This window comes from Prionailurus viverrinus, chromosome B2 (genome assembly GCF_022837055.1).
Source record: "Prionailurus viverrinus isolate Anna chromosome B2, UM_Priviv_1.0, whole genome shotgun sequence".
In the NCBI taxonomy this organism is placed as follows: domain Eukaryota; kingdom Metazoa; phylum Chordata; class Mammalia; order Carnivora; family Felidae; genus Prionailurus; species Prionailurus viverrinus.
The window spans coordinates 35,061,041-35,079,926 of record NC_062565.1 but is presented as its reverse complement, the minus strand read 5'-3'; the positions used below and the strand labels follow the sequence as shown (position 1 = coordinate 35,079,926).

The 18,886-nt window shown below is 39.6% G+C and overlaps 1 protein-coding gene across 1 annotated transcript in view; it reads right to left on the bottom strand.

Moving 5' to 3' along the window:
• KCTD20 (potassium channel tetramerization domain containing 20) overlaps positions 1-9,893 on the bottom strand; it is a 37,757-nt gene extending 27,864 nt beyond the window's left edge. Inside the window, exon 1 of the mRNA XM_047858624.1 lies at positions 9,785-9,893. The gene's annotated coding sequence lies outside the window, so the exon portion shown is untranslated. The remainder of the gene's footprint in view (positions 1-9,784) is intronic.
• Between the last annotated feature and the right edge of the window lie 8,993 nt (positions 9,894-18,886).

Genomic DNA, 18,886 nt, shown 5'->3' with positions numbered 1-18,886 from the left:
TGGAATTCACTCCAAACGAGTGATTAGAAACCACCCTCATTCTTTTTATTACTATGTAATACTCCACTCTGCAGATGTTAATATGTAGAACTTTGGTAGAGAAAAGAGGAAAGGGCAGGCCAGATAGTGCAGATGGCACAGAACAGGCAGGAAAGTAAAAGTGAACAAGGCTTTATCACTACATAAAATGGGGTGGGTGGGAGACTAATCAGGCTAGAGTGAAGGGTTAATGTGAAAGGGTGGGGAAATCAGGTTCACCATCATATCATACAACTCCAGGGAACCCCATGTATACCATCATCTAAGAAGCTATACAATGCACAACTTAGATGACTATACATACTGGCCCTGGGGAAGTTGAAAAACAAGATGGAGCCAACTTATGGGGGCCTTGAATTATAAAGTAAAATAAAATTTTGTCTTGTAGCCAAAGTTTTTACATATGGAAGGCTCATGTTCAATATGTTTGAAGATAAATGCTTCAAGATAAATACAGCCACAGATGGACTGGAATAGTTAAAAGAAGAGGCTATTGGAATTGTCTAAGTGTGAAATAACAGGATCTCAATAGGTTATTGTCAAGAAGGGTAGTACTTAAGACATAGTCCTCCCTTCATACAAAGAGCTTACAATCTAGTTGAGAAAAATCAAAACACGAGAGTTATACAATACAGAAAAGTGGCATTTTTGGAATAAGAGACCTAAGTAATTATATTGTCCAGTGGTTCTCAGGTCTAACTGATAGAGTTACATACAAGAACCTGTTAAAAACATATTCTTGGGCCCCATTCCCCAGAGATTCTGATTCAGTAAGTCTAGGGTAGGATCTGAGAATGAATTTTTAACAAGCTCCTCAGGTGATCCTGTAGACTAGCTATGTTTGGGAACAAATGATTTAGTATAATCTTTCATTTCATGGACGAGAGACTGAAGCACAACAATATTCTTTTTGAAGAATATTCTAGGAGACTTACAATCTTGGGGTAGAGAGGCCTTTATAATCAGGACCAAAAACCCCAAAGCTAAAAAAGAAGAGAAAGACACATGTGATTACAAACCCCCTCCCAAAAACAAAAAACTAAAAACTTTTGTATGGCAAGAGATCCTATAAAAAATAGATTTGAAAAACTGTATTTGCAACATACTACACAGAGTTATCACAATATTCAATGAGGGGTTATAAAAATGCATGAAACTAACCCAACAGAAAAATGGGCAAAGGATGGAAAGAGAGACATACCCAAAAGAGAGCTGGTGAAGCTGTATTAATAGCTTACAAAATAGAATTTAAGGCAAAAAACTGCACAAGTTGGAGAAGACATAAAATTCAAAGACGTCTATTGGCAGAACCACTTCTGTTCCTCATTTCTTCTATCTTGGAAGAAAGCCACAATGAGAGAAGACATGCAGGAGAGAAGAGGACATGCCAATTCCATGGAAAGGCTGGAGCTGATTCCTTCCCTTTTCTTTCCTTCTCCCCTATGAACTACTGAGGCCAGGCTAACAGGCAGGCAGATAAAAGCACGACAGTAGTCACAAGATCGTAATTGCTCGGACAGATTTTCCTGTCTTTTCTACTTGACATCCCCAATTTACTGCCCTCGGTACCTTTTTGTCAATATACCTTACGTCCAAGAACAGGTTTTATGCAGAAAGAGGCTATATTATAGTTACTTGGATTTAAATTAAGACTTAAGACCTTGTGTTCAACTTGTAACTAAGACTGCCCTTACTTTCTGTTACAAATTTATCAAGTTAAAAAAACTACTATACTGGAAACAAAAAGATTTAAACAATATAATAAAAAATCTATACTTACCACCCAGTTTAAAATACAAAATATGACAATACAGTTGAATCCCCTATAACCACTATCCTAAGTTTTGTGTTTCCATCAAAGATTTCAAACTATATCTACAATCTTAACGTATTTTCTTTTTTTGTTCTAGCACTTTGCCTACCAAGCAAATCTTCAAGTAATGAAAAAACTGGTAAATCTAAAAAGTGAAACTGATGAATTCTAGTGTATCTCAAGAAGTTCTTAAATATTTCAACACTCTTTTCAAACAGCAAAGTTTTCTTACATCCTTAAATTAATAATTGAATCTAAAACCTAATGACTCAAGAACACATTTTACATTAGGATCACAAATTAATCAGCTGAGGTTGTTCAATATGTCAAATTACTACAAGCCCTACATCTTAAGTACAGATGGCCATAAACTTTATTCACACATATCTCGTATCACATATGGTTCTAAGTCCTTTATAAATGTTATTTAATAGTCACAGAACTTTATGAAGTAGGTGCCATTATTACCCTCATTTTATAGGTGAGGAAACTGAGGAAGAAAGAGGCTAAGGAAAGTTCTCACAGTCACACAGCTAATAAATAGTGAAGCCAGGCTTCAAACCCAGGCTTCTGGCTTCACAGTCTACTGTTACCATCATGTTATGTTACCTCTCCTTATAGGGCTGATTTACTTCATGATTTCTACGTAAACTGTATAGGTTTAGAAATATAATTCCAAGCCCAAGATCTACGGCTTGGGCATACAACCTTTCTGTGCCAATAATGGGCATATCTAGCACCTTTTCTGTTTAAATAGTTGCTAGGAGAGGACTTCTATATTACCTAAAAACTGGATAAATGAAATTCTGTCATTTCTACACATGGTATTTCCATCTTTTGATTGGATTCAACGAGTTATGGTCATGCTAGTGACACCTTTATGCTAAGAACAATCCATGGCACATAACAGATCAGGCAAAGTCTATGACTCCTAAGAAGAAGTCAGTCAACATATTATAGAATCTCTGGGGTGAGTTCCCTAATGTCCAGGACACTCTTCTGCTTGCTAAAAACCTAAAATCCTATAAAGGAAGAGATACACAAGCTGTTAAAGATTACTTATACAAACTTCCAGGAAATATCAAAGCAATATGCTATTAGCAATAAGGTCTTGAAAAGAACAGTACAAGCCAGTGCAATTAAAAAATTTAAAGATGTATTAGTCAACAGAGTAGGCCATTTTACAGGAAAAAGCTAAGTGTGTGTATGGCAAGAAAGTGTGTATATGAAGGTCTTGGGGACAGACCCATGGATCAGTACTGTAGCTATAGATCATGTTGAAAACTCTGGAGACAATCCAAAATCATTGTGTGAGAAGATGGTTCAAGGCCCAGTACCAATTAGTGTCAAAGTTTTCACTGAATACTTAGCAGAAATGATAACAGTGCAGCACACACACACACACACACACACACACACACACACACAAATTACTCCAGTTCAAAGACACTTGACACTGACTGAGACATCATCAATCTGCTAGTAGCTTTTTAGGAAAAAGAAACACTAGCATATTAGATACATATGTGACTTTAATATACATCAGGATTTCAAAAATATTGAAATGTGAAGGATTACAGTATATGTTAGTGTTATGTTTTCTTGAGAAGGACTATCCTTTGTACCTAAGTTACACCTGTAATTCTTTTTTTGATATTAAATGCTTTTTCTTTTATGAAAGAATGGTGACAGAAAATGATGGCCAGATTTCTTTTTAAATGGGCTTCCAATCTCTTCCCCCATAATTTTACCAATCATGAATCTCAAAAAATCTGGATCCCAATCACCTAGGACTAAAAAACACTTCTACCAGTTCAGTGTAACCTAACTAAAAATATCCAAAAATAAAAAGTCTCTTGGTTTGCTCACTCAAAAGCTGGAAAGCAATCCTTGGGGAAACATTTTTCTTCTTCTTGGGTTGAGCCAAAGTCTGCTTTCCTCCCCACACCCACCATGTCTTCCATGCTTAGTTTTAGTCCTATCCCCTGGAATAATACACCCTTCAGAAAAATGGGTAAAGCAGAAAAAACAACTGCTTGAAGGCATCAAATAATTAGTAAGGGAGCCAAGACTAGACCGGAGAGAAGCTGTGATGGTCAGTTTCATATGTAAACTTGCTCAGCCTACAGTCCTAGGTCAATGAGACACTAATCTAGGTATTACTGTGAAAGTATGTGGCAGATGTGATTAAAGTCTATAATCACTTCAATTAAGGAAGATTATCCTAGATAATCTGAGTGGGCCTGATCCAGTCAATTGCAAGGCTGTAAGAGCAGAACTAAGGTTCTCTGAGAAAGAAGAAATTCAACTGTGGATTGCAGCCTCAACAGTTCAGAATTCCAACCTGCCCTTCCTGACGGCCACAATCCTATAGGCCAACTCCATGATAACTATCTTAACATATATATGTATTTATATATAGATGACATATATTATTGTCACGTATACACACAGAGAACCATAATCCATAACTAGAACCTTTCCATAAAGAAAACTCTAGGACCAAATGGCCTGACTAGCAAATTCTTCCACATCTTTAAGGAAGAAACTACATTAATCTTCTACAAACTCTTCCTGAGAATAGAAAAAGGAAGAATATTTTCCAATTCATCTTCTGAGGTTATTTTCTCTTATAAACATAAGCACAAAAATCCTAAACGTTATTAAAAACAATCAAATCCAGATATATAAAAAGGGATAATACATTATAAGGTTGGCTTAACATTCTAAAATTAATATAAAAATATAATTTACCACATTAAAGACGAATAAGAAATGTTTTAGATTAATAACTAAAACAGCAGTAAACAGTATGATTTATTAGGTTTAAAAAAGGCAGGTTAGAATAAATATATTCATGGAAAAAAGACTGAACATATTAATTACTCTCCCTTAATTGTAGGCTCATCATATGTGTTTTTAAATTGTATTTTATTGAATACTCCTGAGTCTCTAAGATAAGTGTTATTACTTTTAAAATGGGAAAAAAGGAAAACATTCTCTGTAAAAACAGGGAACTCCTCAAGAAAATATTTTTTTTAACGTTTATTTATTTTTGAGACAGAGCATGAATGGGGGAGGGGCAGAGAGAGAGGGAGACACAGAATCGGAAGCAGGCTCCAGGCTCTGAGCCATCAGCCCAGAGCCCGACGCAGGGCTCGAACTCACGGACCGCGAGATCGTGACCTGAGTTGAAGTCGGACGCTTAACTGACTGAGCCACCCAGGCGCCCCAGAACTTTTTTTTTTTTTTAAAGCTTAAGACAGTTTAAGAGAAAGAAAATATTACTACATAAGAGATTTTGAAATTTTTCAATTTAGATGAAAGAACAAATATGCTTACGAAACAAATAAGGAATTTATTAGGTTAAAATATGTGGAATAGTTTCTTAAGCAGATTATCTGACAGGATGACAATAATTTGCTTTAAATCCAAACGCAATGATTTCATGCAGAGGCATGTGTTTCTTAGGGTACTCAACTGCAAGCATGGTTCTAAGTAACGGGTGGAAGGTAGGATGGGTAGGCAGGCACCGGATAAAGGATGTTGCTTCAGCCCCGGGGCACTGGGTGCTCAACAATGAGGGCAATGGAGCACTGTGATTACCTGGCATATAATTCTCTAAACAGACTGTTATGAGCTAAAAAAATGTGTTCCCCTCAAAATTCTGATGTTGAAGTCCCAACTCCTAAATCCTCATAATGTGAGTGTTTGGAAAGTAAGATTTTAAAGAGGTAATGAAGTCATTAGGGTGAAGTCATTAGTTCAGTATGACTTTTAAGAAGAGGACATGAAGACACATACACAGAGGGAAGCCCACAGGAGACACAGTAAGAAGCAACCATTTATAAGCCAAGGAGGGAGGGAGGCCTCGGAAGAAACCAATCCTGCAGACATCTTGATCTCAGACTTCCAGCCTCCAGAATTGTAGGAAAAAAATTTGTTGGTTAAGTTAGTCTGTGGTACTTTTTAGGTAGTCCTACCAAACTTATATACAGAAACAACTGCAAAAATTCTATTTCATGCTCTACCACCAAAAAAGAGATTTAGAACAAACACATGGATGGAATCTTAGATGATTTTATGGTACAGACTGTGATCTTCATATAGAGCTATAGATCACTACCTGTTTTAAGGAAGTTAAATGTTCTTTTAATAATCTCAATAATATACTGCAACTTTGCTCTATAATTTTAATAACAGTATTTCTCATTTGCATAGCATATACAATTTAAATTTTATTTGTATTTGTTACTTCATCTGATCCTTACAACCTTCTCTATGAAACAAATAGAAACCAAACCCTCTGGTCCCAGTCACAGATCTTTGCACTATTTGTACCTAGTATTTTCTAAAATTTTAGCAAGGTTCCCCCGGTTTTAGTAAGAACAGAGATAAAGTTTACATCTATACTTATCATAAAGCCTGAGTAGAAAGCACAATCTGAATCTAAAGAATACCTTGAAATAAAATTAAACAAACAAACAAACAAACAAAACCAAAGCCAACATTTATTTCCTGAGAATTTACTATGTGTCAGGCACAGTTCTAAGCTCTTTACATAAATTAATTCATCCCTAATAACCCTCTGAGGTAGGTACCTATGACAATCTCTATTTCAGGGACATAGAAACTGAGGAGTCTTTTATACAAGTTAGTACATAAAGGCGCCAGGATTTGAACCCAGGAAAGCCTGGCTTCAATTACCACATTCTTAACAACTACCCAATGAAGTGAGCATAAATCTTAATGCCTTTGGAGGCAGGCAGATTTAAGTCTGAACAGACTGTGGGCAAACTTAAGCTGTTTGTATCTTAGATTCCTTGACTATAAAATGGAGATAATACAAGAACGGATGTAAAAGCATTTAGTACAGTGTCTGGCACATAATAATGTCTAATTATTAAGCACTGACTCTTCTAATTCTTTCATGAATATACAAGGACAATCCAATAATATTTAACTTGGGGACTGCAAGCAAAAATATCAAAAGGTTCTCTTTTTGCATACATACCTCTTTCCTTCTACCTTCCAGAAATGCATATACTACCCCAGTAACCTCATTTCCCTCATGAAAATATATTTAACCAGATTATATCAGTTTTATATTCTGTCTCCCGCAGAATACTGAGTAACTTTGATAAGGACAACAGTATAGTTATGTGACAACTTCAAAACATTCTGGACATTGCTCAAACATCTACTATTTAATAAAAATTCACCAGTATCTTAAGCTTAACTGAATTAAAAAAAAAAAAATACTGGGGCGCCTGGGTGGCGCAGTCGGTTAAGCGTCTGACTTCAGCCAGGTCACGATCTCGCGGTCTGGGAGTTCGAGCCCCGCGTCGGGCTCTGGGCTGATGGCTCAGAGCCTGGAGCCTGTTTCCGATTCTGTGTCTCCCTCTCTCTCTGCCCCTCCCCCGTTCATGCTCTGTCTCTCTCTGTCCCAAAAATAAATAAACGTTGCAAAAAAAAAAATTAAAAAAAAAAATACTAAGTTTGTAATGTCTTTGGGGAGTACAAGGTAACTTTTTGCTTTTATTTGAACTTTTACTACTTATTTCCAGCTTCAGAGTCCTTATTTTAGTACTCCCACTCTTCATGATTTGTATGTTTAGATCACATTCTCGTTCAATCTCCATTTTTCCAGAAAACACTACTTTTGTAGTCATGTGGAAGTCTTCCCATTTTCTTCATCTACTTATAACTGAATTTCTCTCAACCTTTTCCATTTTTGAAGCATTTGTCTTGAGATGATTTAGTGGAAGAACACTCAGCTAGGAGCCAGGAGTCCTTTCCTCTGCCACCTCATCACTCAGATTCTTTACCTGAAAGATGAGGACTCCACTATGTAAGTTTGTAATAGGTTTCCTTAGATCTCAAAGCCTCTGATTTCCACGATCCTGGGTCTTCCCGCAAGAGGTCATTCAGCATTCCAACAACTTCCCTAAGCTTTTTACTCCAGTTAGCCAAGTAGGGACAGGCATGGTCAGATTCAGGGGCAGAGGGAAGGCACGGTAATCAGGAAGCCCAGCGCTATAGAAGGAAAGACACTGACATTCTGTAAGCCAGCAGAAAGAGATTAATGAGAGGAGACCAAAAAAAAAGACACCCAAAACAGAAAAATGTCAAACCACCTAACTCTAACCTCACCCCTTCGTATCTATCTCAGGAGGATCTAAGAAACAGAAGAAGCTTTCAGCAGCACAGGTTACTCAGTCCTCATTTTCGTCTCAAGGAAGCAATGCAACTGTGTGCCACCTTTGCAATGTTGTTGCTCAAGTGGCCTCCTCCAGGGCTTTGCACAAAACAGGCATTACCTGGGTATCTGATGACTGAATTAGAGGTCAGCTGACCTGAAAGCCCTCATAAATGCTACCAGTACTGCTAGGTACCATGAACTCTGAGGACTCAAGGCCACAGGAATTACATGGCACTGGCTGCCCTGGTTCTAATGGTCAGACTGGGATGAGAAGATGTGGCCTAATGGTGTTGCTTAAATTCTGATGATACTCGAAGCCGCCCCCAGAAGGAAAAAGCACAGATTAATAGGCGCTGGCTATCTCTCACCCACCAAGGCAGTATCAGAATATGTATGGAAGTCATTTCCTACCCTGGTGTCAGAGTCCAAGAAAGCACTACCTTTTCTTAAGTTTCCCTCTGGAGAAGCCGGCTTCTTGGCTTAGGACTGGTGGGAGGGGAAGGGAGAGTAAATCAACAACGGGGTAAGGGAGTTGGGCAGTTCTAAAAATTCTCAGGGCAGCCCCACGGTGGTGTTTCTTAAAGTGTGGTATAACAGACCAAGGAAGGGGGTGCCTGCTTAAAGTGCAGTTTCAGGGACCCATCACAGATCTCTAGAACCCAAATTCTGGGAGTGGTACTGGCATTTTTATGAGCAAACTTACACTAGTGAACTATTGCCCCAGAATTGGGGGATGAGGGGGTGGGAGGGATTGGGGTGAGGTTCTTTGGACTCCGGATTCTTTACGTTCGACTACACCACTTTGTTTTGGGGGACCATTAAAAAAAAACACCTCCGTTTCGCAGGTTAACTAACGCAGCTGCAGCTAGTTGCTCAACAGCTAACGGGGGCACAACGTAAGGACCTGGAAAATGCATTTTCACGAACTGGTTAACCAGTTCCTCCACGGCCTTGTTTATCCCATTTTGTTTGTTCACTGGCTTCGCGTTTAAAAACAAACCGGTTCAACGCAGGAATTTTTCAATTAAGAATCACACAGTCCAAAATCGAAGAGGTCTGTTGGTAGTGCAGAACGAGGCTTGTAAACCTGAAGTCACTGCTATAAAGAGCATGGTTTCACTTGAAAGAAAAGATCACCCAGATGCTCTGCCCGGCGCTTCTGCACTCAGAGCTACTAACGAAAAGCCAGCGGCAGAGAAGACTCCGAGGCAGGGGTGGAGTGCGAGCAAAACGCACTCTCCGCTTCAGGCAGAGTTTGATAAGAAGTGCGACCAACTACCTAATTTGTAAAGAGTTCGACTCACTGCCAGAAACCAACCCACCAACCAACAAAAAACGCGTCTGCAAACGCGTTATCAGTAAACACTCGGGGCTTTATCGTCATTTCTCTGCCGGCGGGACGAAAGCACCGCGGGCCTGCAGAAAACAGTCAAGTTACACTTCAGCTGTCCCCGCGGCTGCGCTCGCGATTTCCTGAGAAGGTGCCACCCCCTTCCGCGGACTGTAAGACTTTATCCTCGGCACGAAAACCGGCGCCCGAAACCCACTTGCGGACATTTTTCGTCGCGGGGATTTCAGTCCCCCGCGGCCTTTCAATTGGGGTCCGACTCGGCGGGCGTCCGCCCGAGCGGCGGCCCGAGGAGATGCCCCCCTCCCCCCGCCACAAAGGCAGAGTCGGGGCCCTGCCCGCCGCCACACTCGCCCTACCGGGTGCCCGCGCCGCCACTTACCTGACGCTCCCGCCGCGCTCTCGCGCTCGGGGCCCGAACCCGCCCGGGAGGCGCGCGCACACCGCGCCGCGAGGAGCCGCCGCGGGGACCGGCCGTGCCGCAGCGGCGCGCGCCCCCCGCCCTGGCCGGCGCGGCCACGCGGCTGAGTCACCCGGCGCTTCACATTAAGAGTCCCCACGGCGCGCGGGGCACGCCGGGAAGGCCGGGCTCCCGGCCCGCCGCCCGGGCGGCCGCGGAGAGGTGTCCTCTTTCTTTCCTGACACGCCCCCCCCCCCACCCCCGTCCGTGGGAGGACGCTCTCACTCCAGCGCAGCTGGGGTGGATTCGATTTCTGAGCTGCGGATGCCCCCTCTCAATTATTAAAGGTATAAAACGGAAAGTTACTAGTTACCTGGGTTGTTAAATAATCTTCGCCAAGCCCCAGGACAGCAATACTTAAAGAGAATTGTGGAGCCCCGATCTCTCCGAGCGTTTGGGGGAAGGGGGTACGTAGCAAGAGTAACGGAGGTCCTTAAACACGTTTTGCTTAAAAACTATCCTGGATATACGTTCTGGCCAAAGAAAGGCGGGGGGGGGGGGGGGGGGGGGGGGGGAGCCTGGAGCCTGCTTCAGATTCTGTGGCTCCCTCTCTCTCTGCCCACCCCCGTTTACACTCTGTCTCTCTCAAAAATAAACATTAAATCAACCGAAGCAGATTATTGGAAAACTGGTTGTGCTAGTAAAATATTTCAACACCCGAAAAGCAATGTATGGTCCGTGTTCTATAAAACGGGTGCTGAAAACATAAAGGAAAGAAATAGCATCAATCCTTATTGTCTTGACTTTAATTTTTTTTTTTTTTTTGAGAGAGAAAGAGAGAGAGAGGGAGAGAGAGCAGGGGAGAGGGCCAGAGGAGGAGAGAGAATCCCAAGCAGGCTCCATGTTCAGTGTAGAGCCCCACCACCTTGGGATCACGACCCCTCCAGAAACCAAGAGTCCGATGCTCAACCTAGTCACCAAGGTGCCCCTATTGTCCTCATTTCTAGTGGCTTTTGTGTTTTTAAAAGTTATAAAGTTATATTGATTATGCAAACTGCTTTATTTTAAAATTGTTGAAAACCATATACGTTAATAGCATGATTTCTTAAATTCTGAGTCAATTTTTTTTTGTTACAAAAGTCTCTGGAAACTAATTTGGGGCTACAGATTAGGATTAGAATTGAAGTGGAAGGAATATGAGGAAACTGTTTTGATTCTCATTCCAATAGGTTGCAAATGGTTGCTGGATACTTGTATAGCAAAATTGCATTGTCAGGGTCAATAACTTTAATTTCGAAAACCGAAGCTATACATTTTTCATTATAATTGGATCTTAGAGGTCTTAGACAATCTTAGGATCCAAACTTTACAACCAAAGTAACATAGAGGATTGTTCAAACTAATGCCTTTATTTCCATTTCTATAAAGTACAATGTTATGCTTCCTTTCTGGAAAACTTTTTCTGCAGACTTGTAATATACAAAAATCTAGCACAAAAGCCAGACAAGTCATTACAGGCTAATGACTGCATCTTTTAATTAATAGTTAAGACTAAATTGTTCTCTTTTTGCCTATAATTTCATATAATGAATAGAATATCAGATCTAGCACTTTTTTGGGGTAGACACCAAGGAGGTGAAAAATGAGAAACGTATATTCACAGAAAGCACTGGTTTATGCTGATTTTATCATTTATTTATAAGTTAATGTATCTCCAAACATGAATCTCTCAGAAGCATTCATATCTGAAGCTGAAAACCCTTTCTAATGTCACATTGGCAGACCTGGAATTTTCCATTTCCGTAATGGCTAATTCAGAAGGCGATACAGTTTATCTGATCAACTGTGATGAGTCTCCTTAAATATGATATCTACTACCAGCAAATTTTACAAAGCACCTTTTCCACTATTTTACATTGCTTAAAATTCTCAACAACTCTGGGAGATGGATTTTACTACTCAGATTACAAATGAGGAAAACAAGACATAAACAAGAATCTAAGGTCATTAAACTATGAAGTGATGCTGGTGGGCTGAGAATCTAGATCATTTGCCCCCCAAATTCTTGCTCAGCATCCACTGAGCATATGGCAGTTCTGTCTAATAATTGCCTCCAGTTGAACTCCTCAGTGCCTCTAGGAAGCACCTTAAATGCCTTCAGCTGTTAACACCGAACCGTTTAAGGTTGATTGTATCTCAGAATGAAAATATTTTCAAAGCAATAACTATTATCAGTTATTGTATAAGAAACTAATTATCCTTTTTACATAGTACATCGTATGTAGTAAATGTGAAAACAATGCAAAAATCCCAAGATTTTTGAACTCTCAAAGTAATTATATTTGCATTTTTAAAAACTAAATGATTTAGGTTGTATGATTTCTAGATCACTGCGGACGTACAAAAAAAAAAGGAGACTTTTTAAAAGACTAATCACTTTCATTTGTAAGTCCAAAATTGGCTCAAATGTAGATGTCAATAGCTATTTAATTTCTGACTTTCTGGAGAGGGGCTGGAGCCCTGCAGTTAACCCAAAATATATTCACAAGAATCCTTTTTCCTTCACTTCTATCAGTTCACCTTTGTTAACAATCTCTTCATGAAAGTCACAAAGGAAACGAAGAGTGGACCTTGAAAACATAATCAACCAAAGAATCATGAATTTTAAGTTTTTAGTGGCTGGAATTTGCTACTGGATCTTTATTAGTATATATCTGCCTTACATACAACTTCGGTAAGCCTTTTAGTCTCACAATGTCTCATCTACAAATTCAACAAAACATGTAGCCACACCTCAAAGGTAGGATCTCAGGAGAATTATGTAGCCGAGGATAGCAGGCTTTCAACTTTAAAAAGTTAAATTTGGTTATTTGGGTAACCAAGTAAGAGATAAGGGAAAGTGAATCCGGGTAAGAGTATTCCACTATTAAGTAAAAGAGAAACGATGGAATATCCCAGTTTCGTTAACTCCCTGTGAATTAATATAGGCATTAGGCCTTAACAGCTAGGATCGTAAAAAGAGAATTAGACATTATGTACCTCCTGAGGAAAGACCACACCACCACTTAAAATGCTGCTAAAGAGATCAAACCTGAATCTGATATAGACTTGAGATCCCGCTGCCAGTTTGTAGGAAACCCAGGAATATGTTGAACTGTATCATGATCATGCAATCTGCAAAGTCCTCACTATGGGAAACTACAAGTCAAAGAGCCTCCGTTCTTCAAGATTATAGAGTTAAAAAAAAAATGACTTAAAAGATATATCAAAAAAAAATTTTAACTGTGTTTTGTGTGTTAAGGGAGAGACTATACTGTCTAGGAGTGAACATTTGGGTGGAAAAATCATTAAAGAAAAAAGGAAATGAAAGTGATGCTATAAAAGTTAGGATAATGGTTACTTACAAGGTGCTGGTGGTAGCAAATGATTGAGAAGGGACCCTTGGAAGGAGCTTCTAAGGGTAGGTAGCAAAGTTTCTTCACCTGGGGATGGTGTTTGCCTTAGAATAATTTAAGGTAAATATTTCCTTTATAGTGTCTTCTGTTTCTGTGTTTTATTTTATTTTATTTTATCTTATTTTATTTTATTCTATTTTATTCTATTTTAATGTATTTATTTTGAGGGGGGAGGGGCATAGAGATCGTGAGAAAATCCCAAGTAGGCTCCACGCTCACCGCAGAGACCAGTGTGGGGCTTGATCTCACGAAACATGAGATCGTGACCGGAGCTGAGATCCAGAATTGGACATTTAATGGACTGAGCCACCCAGGCGCCCTTCTGTGTTTTATTTTATGATAAAAAGATTAAAAGGAAAAAAAGGTTGGAGAGACAGGCCAGTCCTACCCAAGAGCTGAAATGTATTTTCTCCATACCTAGCTATTTTCCAATGTATCCATTTGGTTTCCTGGAACACTATTAAGGCTAAATTATTTAAAGAGAAAAATGCTTAAAAAAAAAAAAGCCCAAATCCTTGGGAAGACAGTCTATGTTGTAATACAGTTTTGAGTTATTGTCTTTTTTTAGACGGTAAGAGATAAGTAGGTAGTAGAGTATATTTTGAGTGTTAGAGAAAAGGTAAATGGAATGATGAAAGATAAGGAACAGTTCCCTGAAACTTAATGGTTAGATTCCTATAATGGTCAGGAGAGTAATCTATAACATTTCCCATGGAGATTTTGATAGGGGCAAGAGCTCCCTCCCTCGCTCTCTCACATGTGAGGACAATTCATCTCAGAATTCTTGAACTTTTTAAAAGGGCATAGAATGCTTAGCTTGAGACTCAAGAATCAAATAAACCTCTGTAAATAGAAGTCCTATGGGGAGCCAGAATAGGAGAGTCAGAAAATGTAGAAATACGTTAGCCTGGGGCTACGGCAGACGCTGGGTGTAAACTGATAATATGTTTATCTCTCATTACTTGTGTTACAGTTTATAGACTCTGACCTTCCAAATCCCATGCACCAGCTCTGATAGCACACATTGTCTCTGTTTATGAACACAGAAGTCTCACTTGAACCCAATACTGAGAATGCTGGGAATTTTTTTTTTAACTTTGTAAGAGTTTTTTTATTTATTATTATTTTTTTTAACATTTATTTATTTTTGAGACAGAGAGAGACAGAGCATGAACGGGGGAGGGGCAGAGAGCGAGGGAGACAGAATCGGAAGCAGGCTTCAGGCTCTGAGCCATCAGCCCAGAGCCTGACGCGGGGCTCGAACTCACGGACCGCGAGATCGTGACCTGAGCTGAAGTCGGACGCTCAACCGACTAAGCCACCCAGACGCCCCAACTTTGTAAGAGTTTTAAATGAACTGCATCTGAAAAAGAAAACAAATAGGCCCTTAAATATATATTCTTCAAACTAGGGTTTGAACCAGTAAACTTTAGGCTTGCAAAAGAGACTCCAGTTACCCACTGACCCACCACAGAAAACCAAGACATTCTTTTACCTTGCTCAAACCATACCTGCTCTTTCCCTCAAAATTTCAGTAACTGAGATAAGGCAGAATCTGTTTACTGAAGTATGTGTCCTGGCCCCTTACCTTCACTCTTTAGGAAACTTTATCATGAAAAACAGATGAACAGTAAGATAAATGATGGGAAGTAGGGAGATTCAGGAAGGTTTCTTCTGCTTGTTAACCAGGAGCCCAAACAGAGTGTTCTTGTTTATTCGGAGTAGCAATGCCCACTTGGAAGTACATCACCGTGCTTGTGACAGTACAAACTCCATGAAAAAGGAAGTACAAACACATGAAGTGGTATCCGATTCCTAAGGCAGTGTGATGTGGTGAAAAAGACATTGGAAAAAGAGCCAGATGACCTCAGGTTAAGGCTCTTCCAACACTTACTGGCTGAGGAAGTCACACACAAGCTTGTGTTTCCTAATTTGTAACATGATAACATGTTTTCCTTGAGCTTGTTATGAGGAAGAAAACATAATCAAAATATATGCAAGAGTATATAATTGAAAGCACTAGAGAAATTTGAGGTACTCTTAGTGTTTGTTATTTTTTTTATTTAAAACAAGTTCTTATTGAAGTATAGTTGACTATTAATGTCATATGCACATGTTCCATCCAAACTAATATTATCTTTTTTTAAAATACTTTTTTTTAATATTTATTTATTTTTGAGAGAGAGAGAGAGAGAGAGAGAGAGAGAGAGAGAGCCAGACAGAGTGTGAGCAGGGGAGGGACGGAGAGAGAGGGAGACACAGAATCCACAGCAGGCTCCAGGCTCTGAGCTGTCAGCACAGAGTCTGATGTGGGGCTCAAGCTCACAGACCCGGGAGATCGTGACCTAAGCCGAAGTCAGACGCTTAACTGGCTGAGCCACCCAGGCGCCCCAAATAAATATTATCTTTAAAAGGAACACCCAATGAGATAAAGTTGTCCTCCTTAATGTCAACCATAAGTTGTTTTTATATCAAAATATACTGCTTTCCTCAACATTGTGCAGTTTGAATGAAAATAAAGCCATGTTTGTGATGAGCACTGGGTGTTGTATGTAAGTGATGAATCACTGAATCCTACTCCTGAAACCAATATTGCACTATATGTTACCTAGCTATAAATAAAATTTTTTTAATTAAAAATAATAAAAATAAAATAAAATAAAACTATGTTATAGTGACAAAATAGTTTCAGTATTTTCTCCTTTTATCCATAATCATTGGTAACAATCAAGTTGCTATTTTATTTTACTTTTATTTTTGTAGTTTTTAAAAAGTTTAATTTGAGAGAGAGGGCATGCATATGTGTGCACGCATGAGGACGAGAGACAGAGAGAGAGGAAGAAAGAGAATCCCAAGCGGGCTCCTTGCTGCCAGCATGCAGCCCCATGCAAGGTTCCATCCCATGAACTGTGAGATCATGACCTGAGCCAAAATCAGGAGTTGGTTGCTTAACTGACTGAACCACCCAAGTGCCTCCTCTTTTCTTCTTTTTTTTTTTTTAATTTTTTTTTTTAACCTTTATTTATTTTTGAGACAGAGAGAGACAGAGCATGAACGGGGGAGGGTCAGAGAGAGAGGGAGACACAGAATCCGAAACGGGCTCCAGGCTCTGAGCCATCAGTACAGAGCCCGACGCGGGGCTTGAACTCACGAACCGCGAGATCATGACCCGAGCTGAAGTCGGACGCTTAACCGACTGAGCCACCCAGGCGCCCCTCTTTTGTTTTTTTCTTAAGAGGGCATTTGGTTCTCTACCTGATGTGTCTTTAGTGCAGTTTTTTAATGGTACAGTAAGTAAGTGTCCTCATAAATTCTTATTTTTAAAGGGTTGCCAAATACACACATATACATACACACCTGGCTGAAGAAATTATGGGAAACTACTAACTCAGTCCTTCCTTAGCCACTCTTTGTTCTTTTGTTTTGTGTTGTGTTGTTTTGTTTTAATGTTAGCTCTATGCCCAAAGTGGGGCTTGAACTCACTGAGATCAAGGGTTTCTTGCTGTATGTACAGACTGAGCCAGGCAGGTGCCCCAAGCACTCTGAATTTTTTTTAATTTAATTTTTTATTTTTTTAAATTTACATCCAAATTAGTTAGCATATAGTGAAACAATGATTTCAGGAGTAGATTCCTTAATGCCCCTTACCCATTTAGCCCATCCCCCCTCCCACCACCCCTCCAGCAACCCTCAGTTTGTTCTCCATATTTATGAGTCTCTTCTATTTGTCCCCCTCCCTGTTTTTATATTATTTTTGTTTCCCTTCCCTTATGTTCATCTGTTTTTCTCTTGAAGTCTTCATATGAGTGAAGTCATATGATTTGTGTCTTTCTCTGACTGACTAATTTCACTTAACATAATACTCTCCAGTTCCATCCACGTAGTTGCAAATGGCAAGATTTCATTCTTTTTGATTGCCGAGTAATACTCCATTGTGTGTGTGTGTGTGTGTGTGTGTGTGTGTGTGTGTGTGTGTGTATACCACATCTTCTTTATCCATTCATCCATCGATGGACATTTGGGCTCTTTCCATACTTGGGCTATTGTTGATAGTGCTGCTATAAACATTGGGGTGCATGTGTCCCTTCGAAACAGCACACCCGTATCCCTTGGATAAATGCCTAGTAGTGCAATTGCTGGGTCGTAGGGTAGTTCTGTTTTTAGTTTTTTGAGGAATTGTGATCGTTTCGGCAGCACATATACTAAAATAGTTTTTTGAGGAACCTCCATACTTCCAGAGTGGCTGCACCAGCTTGCATTCCCATCAACCACTCTGAATTTTAATAACATGACAGCAACATAAAAACAAGGTTGAAAAGAGCAATTTCAGAATGTTTCTCTTCTTGCTCTGAGTCTCTGAAGCACTTTAAACAGCAATTTGGGTTATTCCCTCTTGTTCTTTATTGTAAATGCAGGTAGGCCCTAAGATGCTGAAAATGAGATGTTCAGGCTTGGGGATCGAGATCAGATACAAGTATCCCTTGGTTTTTGAAAGGTTGAGTGATACTACTCTGCTTTTACAAAAAACCTGTATTAGTACCTGTTTTCACCAATTGAAAGAACTCCAAAGAGGAATTTTGTTTTTATTTTTAAAAAGGCAAAAACCAGAAATCATGTTCAGCATTTGTTTTGCAGCAAACTGTTATAGAGGCAGTGTATACACTCAGCACAAGTTTCTTCCCCCGGAACCACACTCAGCATCTCAGCATCAAGCTGCCATAGCTTCGAACTGTGTCTAAGAGCATCTGGCTTTATCTCCATTTATGTCATGTATTTATTAGCAAGATGTATCTTTAAGGTGTCAGAGAGGCTTAAGAGAGGTTATTTTCTTGGGTCTGGGAATGCTCAACATTTTTTCCATATAATTACTGGAGATTTCTTCTTCTTATCTTTATTTCATAAGAACGCTCTACTTTCGGGTAGTGGGGGATACCTGTGCTTAGAAATTGACTTTGAGAGAGGTGCCTGGGTAGCTTAGTTGGTTAAGCGTCAGACTTCAGCTCAGGTCATGATCTTACAGTTTGTGAGTTTGAGCCCCGCCTTGGGCTCTGTACTGACAGCTCAGAGCCTGGAGCCTGCTTTGGATTCTGTGTCTCCCTCTCTGTCTGCCCCTCCTCTGCTCATGCTCTGTCTCTCACTCTCTCTCAATAATAAATAAACATAAGAAAAAAATAAAGAAATTGACTTTGAGGAGGAGTAAAATGAGAAAAGGCTGAACAGGGATTAACGAGACCAGGCATCTGGTATCAGCCTGGTCACTTGTAGGTCAGTCATCACCTCTAGGTCTGATTTTTTTTTTCTTTTTATCCAAAAGTTAGAAGTTTTAGATCAAATGATAGCTGCCATTTATTGACTACCTTCCATATGGTAGTGTTAAGAGATAAACTGATATTAAAAGATATTAAATTGATAAAAGATATTAAAAACTTTGAGAGTTTATAGTCATAAAAAAGAGTGAAATCTTGCCATTTGCAACAACGTGGATGGACCTGGAGAGTATTATGCTAAGTGAAGCAAGTCAGACAGAGAAAGCGAAATACTGTATGATTTCACTCATATGTGGAAACTAAGAAACAGACAAACAAAACAAAACAGAGACATACTCGTAGATACAGAGAACAGACTGAAG